General features: G+C 51.3%; 1 pseudogene; it reads right to left on the minus strand.

The window, feature by feature from the left end:
• Positions 1–248: 248 nt before the first annotated feature.
• On the minus strand, positions 249–1,183 carry LOC119921542 (annotated as a pseudogene).
• Between the last annotated feature and the right edge of the window lie 9,862 nt (positions 1,184–11,045).

Below are 11,045 nucleotides of genomic sequence, written 5' to 3' on the forward strand. Positions count from 1 at the left end.
CATGGAGGGAAAGGGCAACATTCCACTCTGAATAGTAGAGGTCAGAAGGTCTAGGGTAGCAGGGAGACCTGGCGACGGCAGGGATTTCCGGGAAAGCGGGTGCGGGGGCGCAGAGGGCTGGAGAACGGCCAGTTCCTGTTTGTCAGGCAGCAGATGAAGCACTAGACTAATGTACAGGCCCCGAATCTCTGGTCGACCTTTTGAGACTCCTGCAGATTTTTCTGTCGTATTTTATGGCAGATGAGCCCTCACTTCCTGGAGGAAAACCCAACCCGGTGCACCAGGGCCCTGAAGGCCTGCTTGACCTGCTCGTTCCGCAGTGTGTAGATGAACGGGTTCAGCATGGGGGCAACGGAAGTGTTGAGCACCGCCACCCCCTTGGTCAGTTCCACCCTGTACTTGGCGGACTGTTTAACGTACATGAAGATACAACTGTCATACGCGATGGAGACCACGACCATGTGTGAGGAACAGGTGGAAAAGTCCTTTCTTCTCTGCTGAGCTGAGGGCAGTCTCAGGATGGTGCGGACGATGGGCGTGTACGACGCGGTCATTAGTGCCAGGGTGACCAGGAAAGTCCCCAAGGCCAGGAGAAAAGTCATCAGCTCCAGGTAGCGTGTGTCTCTGCACGAGATCCCCATCATTGGGGAAGAATCGCAGAAGAAGTGGTTGAGGGTGTTGGTGTCACAAACGTCTAGCCGGACGACCATCACAACCGGTGGGAACACGGTCAGATAACTGAAGAGAAAGGAGCAGAGGACCAGAAGGGTGCAGACACCCCTGATCATGACGGTCGTGTAGTGCAGCGGCTGGCAGATGGCGACGTAGCGGTCGTAGGACATGGAGGCCAGGAGGAAGAACTCTGTCCCTCCGAGAAAGATGAAGAAGAACAGTTGAGTGAAGCAGTTGGAAAGGAAATGGTTCTGTCTCCGGTGATGATGGTGAAGAGGAAACGGGGAATGCAAGAGGATGTGAAGGCGATCTTCAGCAAGAAGCTGTGCAGGAAGAAGTACATGGGGGTGTGGAGGCGGGAGTCCAGGAGGGTGAGGGTGACGATTGTCAGGTTGCCTGTGATGCTTAACGCGTAGGTGAGGAAGAGGAGAAGGAAGATCAGAGCCTGCAGGTGGGGGTCATCTGTGAGCCCCACGAGGATGAACTCGGTCACCCCCGTGCCATTTCCCATGGTTGATTGGTGGCGTCAGCCGAACCTGTAGGAGAAACGGGAGAGATGCGGGAGCTGAGGGCAGATGCAGGAACAGCCTAAGACGGGGAGAAGAGCCCATGGACCAAGCAACGAGCGATTCCCCCTCCCCTGGACGGTTAGTGGTTCAGGCTTTGGCTGCTGCAAAACCAAACTATATATACTTTGGCCAAAGAGGGCGCGGGGAAATTTCCCCGATTCTTCTCCAGGAGATCCATCGGCCTTTCCTAGGTGCCGGTTCTTTGCTCACGGTACGGGTGAGTCCAGCCTCCCCTGAAAGCTCACGGTTCCTCTGGCAGCGAGGATCTCTCTGGATCCAGTCTTTTGTTTATTTCTCGCTCTTTCGACTGTCTGCTTCTTCTCTTCTGTCTGCTACTGCCTAGTTGAGGTAATCATATCCAGTAGCCCTGATCCATGTAGCCTAGAGGGGCCTCTAGGAAGTGGGGCCAGAGATGTGGTCCACTACCTGCCATTACCTCCCTCCAGCCTCCCCTTTCTCTGACTCCTCCTTCTTCCTCTCACAAATCTACATCTCCAGCCCATATCTCTCTCCCTCTCTGCAGTCTCATATTTCCTCCCGCCTTAAAAACATCTCTTCTTGGGTGTTCTACTATCACATCAAATTTGACAAGTCTAAAACAGAACTCTTTATGTTCCCACACAAATTCTGTCCTTCCCCTGACTTTCGCATCACTGTAGACCGCACCACCATCTTCCCTGTCTCACTAGCCCGTAAGCTAGGCGCTAGCCTTGACTCCTCTCTTTCACTCAATTCACACATTCAATCCATTACTAAATCCTTTCGGTTCGACTTTCACAACATCGCTAAAATCAACCCATTCCTCTCCATCCAAACCGCTGCCGCATTAATCCAAACACTTATCCTATCCCATCATGACTACTGTATCAGCCTCCTTGCTGACCTCCCTGCTTCCTCTTCCCACTCCGGTCCATAATTCACTGCCACCCGGATCATTTTCTACAAAAACGTCCCATTCGTCAAGAACTACCAGTGGTTACCCATCTACCTCCACATCAAACAGATTCCCCTTACCATAGGCTTTCAAGTGCTCAATCATCTTGCCCTCTCCTACCTCCCATCATTACTTTCCTTCTATAACCAAGCCCGGACCCTTTGCCCCTCTAATGCTGCCCTTCTCACTGTACCTTCTCATCGTCAATCTCTCGCCCATGTCCTGCCTCTGGCCTAGAATGCCCTCCCTCTCATAACCGACAGGTCATTTTTCTCCCAACTTTTAAAGCCTTACTGAAGGTACATCTCCTCTAAGAGGCCCTCCTTTCCCCTTCTCCCACTCCCTCCTGCGTTGCCCTGACTTTCTCCTTTTATTCATTCTCCCTCCCAGTCCCGCAGCATTTATATATGTATCTGCAATGTTATTCATTTATATTGTCTGTTTCCCCCCTAGACTGTAAGCTCGTTGTGGGCGGGGAATCTGTCTTATATTGTTATATTGTACTTTCCCAAGTGTTAAGTACGGTGATCCACACACAGTAAATGCTCAATAAAAATGATCGACTGACTTACTGTCTCTTCCTCATCTCATTACTGCTTTTCCTCTTTTACCTCCTCTTCCCCTTTCTTTCTCCTTCTACAACTCTTCCTCTTCTTTCTTCTCCTTTAACTTCTCGCTTTTCTCTTCCCCCTTTACCTTCTTCCTCTTCCTTCTTTCTTCTGTATTTCTTATCCCCCCTCCCTCTTCTCCTTCCCCCTCCTACTCCTGGTCATACAAGTTCTTCTTCTTCAATTCTCTGGTGTCTTTTCCTATCGGCCGATGGTTATACCCGATCCATGAATTATCTTGGGTAATTGATGAATCAATTACAGCATTACCAAAGCGTGCCCTGTGTGCTAAGCACCACCTGAAGTGCTGAGTTAGATTCAAGATAGTCACATCAGACCCAATTCCTATCCCTCAGGGGGACTCATAGGCTATCTTATCCTAATTTATAGAGGGGGAAGCTGTGGCTCAGAGTGGTGAAGTGTTTGCCCAGGGTTAGCCAATAAACCAGAGGGAGAGTTGGGACTAGAAGCCAGGGGGGACTCCCAATCCCGTGTTATTTTCACTAGGTTGTTCTGCCTCCTTCTGAAGAGTGAAGACAGTCCATCAAAGACAAGAACTGATCGTTGACCTGACTGGGAAACTCCGCTAACAGGGGGGCCGATTCTCCAGGGTGGGTGTAAGGTCTTCCTTCTGTTCCGTGTGGAATGACAGCTTCCCAGGAGCCACCCCCAACGCCCGTTCGGGGAGATGCCAGTGGCTCACGTTCACCTGCTTTACCCAAGCCAATGGCCTCCTGTGCTGGACTGAAAGACATGAAGGAGGATGGGTAGTTTAGGGGTCAGAACATAGGAACGGCTTATCATTCTAGATCTGCCCGTTGCCTGCTATGTGACTTTGGAGAAAACCCTTTGCCTCTATGGGCCTCTGTTTTCTCCTCTGTAAAGTGGGGATGAGGTTTGAGTCCTGTGTGGGACAGGCAATGTATTTGTTATGATAGCCGTTCATTCATTCAATCGTATTTATTGAGCGCTTACTGTGTGCAGAGCACTGTACTAAGCGCTCGGGAAGGACAAGTTGGCAACATATAGAGACGGCCCCTACCCAACAACGGACTCACAGCCTAGAAGGGGGAGACAGACAACAAAGCAAAACATGTGGTAAGGTGTCAAGTCATCAGAATAAATAGAAGTAAAGCTAGATGCACATCATTAACAAAATGAATAGAATATAAATATGTACTAGTAAAATAAATAGAATAATAAATCAATACAAACATATATACAGGTGTTGAGGGCAGTGGAAGGAGTTATGGCAGGGGGGATGGGAAGGAGGAGAGGAAAAAGGGGGCTCAGTCTGGGGAGGCCTCTTGGAGGAGGTGAACTCTCAGTAGGGCTTTAAAGGAATGAAGAGAGCTAGCTTGGCGGATGTGTCGAAGGCTGGCATTCCAGGCCAGGGGGAGGACGTGGGGCGGGGGTCGACGGTGGGAAAGGTGAGAACGAGGTACAGTGAGGAGGTTAGCGGCAGAGGAGCGGAGGGTGCGGGCTGGGCTGTAGAAGAAGAGAAGGGTGGTGAGGTAGGAGGGGGCGAGGTGATGGAGAGCCTTGAAACCGAGAGTGAGGAGTTTTTGCTTGATGCGTAGGTTGACTGGTAGCCACTGGAGATTTTTGAGGAGGGGAGTAACATGCCCAGAGAGTTTCTGCACAAAGTTGATCCGGGCAGCAGGGTGAAATATAGACTGAATTGGGGAGAGAAATGAGGATTGGAGATCAGAGAGGAGGCTGATGCAGTAATCCAGTCGGGATAGGATGGGAGATTGAACCAGCAAGATAGTGGTTTGGATGGAGAGGAAAGGGTGGATCTTGGCGGTGGTATGGAGATGAGACCGGCAGGTTTCGGTGACGGATTAGATGTGAGGGGTGAATGAGAGAGCGGAGACGAGGATGACACCAAGGTCGTGGGCTTGTGAGATGGGAAAGATGGTCGTGCCGTCTACAGTGACGGGAAAATCAGGGAGAGGACAGGGTTTGGGAAGGAAGATAAGGAGTTCAGTCTTGGACATATTGAGTTTTAGATGGCGGGCAGACATACAGATGGAGATGTCCTGAAGGCAGGAGGAGACACGAGCCTGAAGGGAGGGATAGAGAGCAGGGGCAGAGGTGTAGATTTGGGTGCCAGCAGCATAGAGATAATAGTTGAATCCGTGGGAGCAAATGAGTTCACCAAGGGAGTGAGTATATTAGAGAACAGAAGTCCCAAAGAACCTAAAGAGCCCCTACCGTAACGGGATGGGAGGGGGAGGAGGGACCCGCAAAAGAGACCGAGAATGAATGGCCGGAGAGATAAGAGGATAACCAGGAGAGGACGGAGTCTGTGAAGCCAAGATTGGATCGCGTGTTGAGGAGAAGGGCGTGGTCCACAGCGTCGAAAGCAGCTGAGAGGTCGAGGAGGATTAGGCTAGAGTAGGAACCGTTGGATTTGTCAAGATGGAGGTCATTGGTGTCCTTTGAGAGGGCAGTTTCGGTGGAGTGTAGGGGACGGAGGCCAGATTGGAGGCAGTCAAGGAGAGAGTTGGCTTTGAGGAATTTGAGCCAGCAGGTGTAGACGACTCTTCTAAGGAGTTTGGAAATGAATGGTAGGAGGGACATAGGGCGAAAACTAGAAGGGGAGGTGGAGTCAAGAGAGGGCTTTTTAGGATGGGTGAGACGTGGGCATGTTTGAAGGCAGAGGGGAAGGAACCAGTGGAGAGTCAGCGGTTGAAGATGGAAGTTAAGGAGGGGAGGGGGGAAGGGGGCAAAGGGGTCTGAAGCCCACAGGTGGATGGAGTAGCACTTGAGAGGAGGGAGGAGATCTCATCTGAAGATACTACTGGGAAGGATGGGAAAGTAGCGGAGAGGGTTGAGGGCAGGGGAGTTGGAGAAGGGGGAGTAGTGATTTTGGGGAGTTCAGACCTGATGGAGTTAATTTTACTAATGAAGTAGGAGGCCAGATGTTTGGAGCTGAGGGATGGAGGAGGGGAAGGAACAGGGGGTCTGAGAAGGGAGTTAAATGTGCGGAAGAGCTGACAGGGATGATGGGCATGGGTGCCAATAAGGGAGTAGAAATAATTTTGTCTGAAAGAGGAGAGGGCAGATTTAAGGAAGAAAAGGATAAACTTGAAGTGAACAAGGTTGGCTTAGTGTTTAGATTTTAGCCAGCAGCGTTCAACAGCTCGACCATAAGAGCTTAGGAGGCAGACAATGCCAGTGATCCAAGGCTGTGTTTTAGAGGTACGAGGACAACGAAGGGAAAGGGGAGCGAGCGAATTGATTTGAGTAGAGAAGGTAGAGGTGGGAGCAGTAATCTGGTCATCAAGATTGGGTAGAGAGGAACGGAAGGCGAGGTGGGGTGTGATGCGCTGAGATAGATGGATGGGGTCATCATCATCATCATCATCAATCGCATTTATTGAGCGCTTACTGTGTGCAGAGCACTGTATTAGGCGCTTGGGAAGTACAAGTTGGCAACATATAGAGACAGTCCCTACCCAACAGTGGGCTCACAGTCTAAAAGGGGGAGACAGAGAACAAAACCAAGCATACTAACAAAATGAAATAAATAGAATAGATATGTACAAGTAAAATAAATAAATAAATAGAGTAATAAATATGTACACACATATATACATATATACAGGTGCTGTGGGGAAGGGAAGGAGGTAAAATGGGGGGATGGAGAGGGGGTCGAGGGGGAGAAGAAGGAAGGGGCTCAGTCTGGGAAGGCCTCCTGAAGGAGGTGAGCTCTCAGTAGGGCCTTGAAAGGAGGAGGAGAGCTAGCTTGGCGGTTGGGCAGAGGGAGGGCATTCCAGGCCCGGGGGATGACGTGGGCCGGGGGTCGATGACGGGACAGGTGAGAACCAGGTACGGTGAGGAGATTAGCGGCAGAGGAGCGGAGGGTGCGTGCTGGGCTGTAGAAGGAGAGAAGGGAGGTGAGGTAGGAGGGGACGAGGTGATGGAGAGCCTTGAAGCCCAGGGTGAGGAGTTTCTGCCTGATGCGCAGATTGATTGGTACCCACTGGAGATTATTGAGGAGGGGAGTAATATGCCCAGAGCGTTTCTGGACAAAGACGATCCGGGCAGCAGCATGAAGTATGGATTGAAGTGGAGAGAGACACGAGGATGGGAGATCAGAGAGAAGGCTGATGTAGTAGTCCAGACGGGATATGATGAGAGCTTGAATGAGCAGGGTAGCGGTATGGATGGAGAGGAAAGGGCGGATCTTGGCAATGTTGCAGAGCTGAGACCGGGTCGAGAGAGCGGAGGTCTCTGTGAGGTACTAATATAGATTTACGAGGGGAGGAGTGTGAGTGAGGAGGCAGGTGAGAAGATTATGATCAGAGAGAGGGATTTCAGAGTTGTTGAAGGTGGAAATAGCTCAGCGGTAGGAGCTGATGAAGTCGAGGGTGTGACCAAGTTGGTGAATGGGAAAGGTGGAGTGGAGCAGGAGGTTGGCAGCGTCAAGGAGAGATAGAAGGCGGGCGGCAGAGGAGTCAACAGGGACATCCATGTGGATGTTGAAGTCTCCTAGGATCAGAGCATAAATGCCATAACAACACCAACAACTACAGCTAGCGCAACAACAATGACAATGATGGTAATAAATAATATTGATAATTCATGTCCATTTTCACCCCTAATAACAAGAAAAAAGCCTGTGAGTGTTCCAGAGCAGGCGAAGTCACACGAGCCACCTCACATGAGCTCCACATACTCTTTGGAGATGAAGAGAATGAAGGGAGGAAGAGCAGAGATGAGAGAAGGCACAGCCTCACTTTCCCGTGATCAGGTTCCTGATGGCGACCCTCAGAAGGTGAACTAGGAAGGCCGCGCTCTGTTCCCCTTGAAGCCGGGGTACTGGTGCTGCACCAGAGGAGTGGAGGTCCGGGACCAGGGAGCACTTCCCAACCCCGGCACATCCAGGTTTTCTCCCTCCGATCCCCTGCTCCCTCCGTGCGGGTCCTCGTCAAGCAGACCCTCTCTTGGGGCGTCCTCCCCAGGCCAGCTGAAGGTCAGCTCCCCTCCCTTTGTCCCCAGAGAACTTCCGACACTAGATCCGATCCAGAACTCGGAGTGACAGGGCCCACCCCAAGTGATCTTCCCACGCTCCGGACCCTCGGGGAGTGGGAAAGACTCTTAGAGATCACAGAGAGGAGGTCCCCTCCCTCCTCCAGCACCGGAGCAAGGAGTGGCAATAGCCCTATCACTGCACTAAACACTTGGAAATTGTTAAGCGATAATTAAACCCGGTCCCTGGAAACTTTCCCATCTAATCATACTTGAGCAGAAGGATGGCGACGAAGCCATAAAGGCAATGACAAATAAGACAAGAGCAACAGGGGACGGTGGCCAGAAGAGACGTTTCAAGGCTACCCGTGACCCGGATTCCAAAAGCCACAGCAACAGACCTCGTTCTCCGTGCGGGGAGGCTAGCATGGCAGGAGCCAGCCAGGTTTTTATCCGCTCTGTTTGTGATCAGCTCCCGGGACCGGGGCCAGGAGGTACAGCAGGGCTGCGAGGAGCAGCGCTCAGGAGCACTAATGAGTCTACACCGTTATCCTCGGTGGTGGCCAGTGGAGACTGGGGCCCGGGGAGAACGGGGCAGGGGGGAACTCTGAGGGCAGGGTCGGGGGCTCAGAATTTAGAGATGAAACAGGGACTGCAGGGACCTCGTCTAGAAACCTTGGCTGGGTTCTTTTCTAGGAAGGGGCATCGACTCCATCTTTAGTCTCAGAGAGGGGAGAGGCTCATCCATCAGCCTGGTACTGCCCCACCCTACATCAGGACCTTCTGTCTGGGCCCTGCTCTTTGACTCCATCAACACTGGTCCTCCCCAGGGACTGCCCTCGGGGATTCACAGCCACCAGTTATTTCCCAAGCCCTTCCAGGAGGAAAATACACAATCCCAATCCATCAATAACATATATGTTGTCCAGACCTCTGTGCTTGAAGGATTTCTTTGCACTCACTATGTGCTCAATAAATGCCATCAATCAATTTCTTTGCATTTATTGAGGGCATACCGAGTGCTAAGAAATTCATCAATCAATCAAATGGAATCTAGTGTCTGCCTACTGACTGAATTCTAGGCACTGTATTAAGTGCTTGGCAAAACACAACTAAAGGAAGACACCGAGTTCCTGCTATCCAGGCATTTCCAATCAAATAGGGGAGACAGAGAGAAATGATTTCCAAAGAGTGGGCGTCAAAGTAAGAATAAGGATCAGGAAGGAAGCAGAACAAATAAGACAGATTGGAATGCTGTATTTATATGTTTTTGGTAAGTGCTACTATGTGCCAGACACTGTAGTGGGCGCTGGGCTACATATAAATTAATTGTGTTGGATATAGTCCCTGTCCCACATGGGGATCACAGTCTTAATTCCCATTTTACAGATGACGTAACTGAGATACAGAGATGAGAAGTGACTTGCCCAAGGTCACACAACATACAAGTGGCAGAGCCAGGATTAAACACAGGGCCTTCTGACTCTCAGGCCCCTGCTCTATCGACTAGGCTACACTGGTTTTCTAATGACCACTCAAATGCCTGCCCAAATAAGAATATATCACTATAATTAAATCTAATGCTTACACATGCATGCGTGCTGGGATGAGAGGAAGTGGGAATGAGATGGGGAGAGCAAGAGGGTAGAAGTGTAGGAGCAATAGGATACTAGCAAGAGGTGGTGAGTCATTGGTTCCCCTCCGTCGACGACCAGTGACATCAAGTGACATCAAAGGTCTTGGTGCAAGAACTCACTTAGCTAGGACACGGAAGGAGACTAGGAAAAACACACACACACACACACACACACACACACACACACACACACACACACACACACACACACACACACACACACACACACCCATTGCACCTGTGGTACCCCACCAGCTTAGGCACCGATCTGCAGAGCAAACCTCCGAACATCTCTATCATGTGGAGGGAAAAGGCAAGATTCCCCTCTAAATGTATAAGGACAGAAGGGCTGGGGTTTCAGGGGGAACCTGGCCAGGGGAGGGATTTACAGGAGGGCGGGTGTGGGGGAGCACAGAAGGCTGAAGATCGGCCAGGTCCTGTTTGTCGGTCAGCAGATGAGGCTAATGTACAGGCACCGAGTCTCTGTGATCGATCTTTTGCGACTCCTGCAGATTTTCCTGTGGTATTTTGTCGTAGATGATACCTCACGTCCAGAAGGAAAACCACACTGGGTGCACCAGGGCCCTGAAGACCTATTTGACCTGCTCGTTCCGCACAGTGTAGATGAAGGGATTCAGCATGGGGGCAACGGAAGTGTGCAGTACCGCCACCGCCTTGATCAGGTCCACTCTGTCCTTGGCGGACAGTTTGATGTACATGAAGATGCCAAATGCCAACTGCCAAATGTCCTGGAGACCACGACCGTGTGGGAGGAGCAGGTGGAAAAGGCCTTTCTCCTCTGCTGAGCAGAGGACAGTGTCAGGATGGGGCAGACCATGGCTATGTAGGACGCGGTCACCAGAACCAGGGTGACCAGGAGCATCCTCAAGGCCAGGAGGAAAGCCATTAGCTCCAGGAACCGGGGATCCGAGCAGGAGAGCTCTAGCATGGGAGAAGAATCACAGATGAAGTGGTTGATTATATTGAAGGAGCGGAAATCATGATGGAGGAGAACAATGACTGGCGGAAAGACGACCGGAAACCGAGCCAGACAGTAGCAGAGGACCAGCAGAACTCAGACGCCCCGGCTCCTGACTCTCGTGTCGTGCAGGGGCTGGCAGAGGTCGACGTAGCGGTCGTTGGACATGCGGCCAGGAGGAAGAACTCCTTCACCCCCAGAAAGATGATGAAGAACAGCTGAGTGAAGCAGTTGGAAAAGAAAATTGTTCTGTCTCCGGTGACATTCGTGACAAGGAATCTGGGAATGCTGGCAGATGTGAAGGCGATCTCCAGCAAGGAGAAGTTGCGTAGGAGGAAGTACATGGGGGTGCGGAGGCGGGAGTTCCGCAAGGTGAGGGTGACGATGGTCAGGTTCCCGGTGACGCTTAATGCATAGGTGAGAAAGAGGATAGAGAAGAGAGGAGCCTGCAGGTGGGGTTCATCGGTGAGCCCCACGAGGATGAACTCTGTCACCCCCGTGCCGTTTCCCGTGGTTGCCTGTTCTCTTTGACTGGACCTGTTGATGCATCATAAGGGCGAGGGGAAGTGAGGGCTGGCACAGAGGCAGTCTGTGACCCAGGTAGAGAGATCAGGAGCAGTGAACCCCTGCTCTCTCCCTTGTTTCATTCAGTCGTTCATTCATTCAA

The sequence above is a fragment of the Tachyglossus aculeatus genome, assembly GCF_015852505.1.
Source record: "Tachyglossus aculeatus isolate mTacAcu1 chromosome 12 unlocalized genomic scaffold, mTacAcu1.pri SUPER_6_unloc_3, whole genome shotgun sequence".
Lineage (NCBI taxonomy): Eukaryota > Metazoa > Chordata > Mammalia > Monotremata > Tachyglossidae > Tachyglossus > Tachyglossus aculeatus.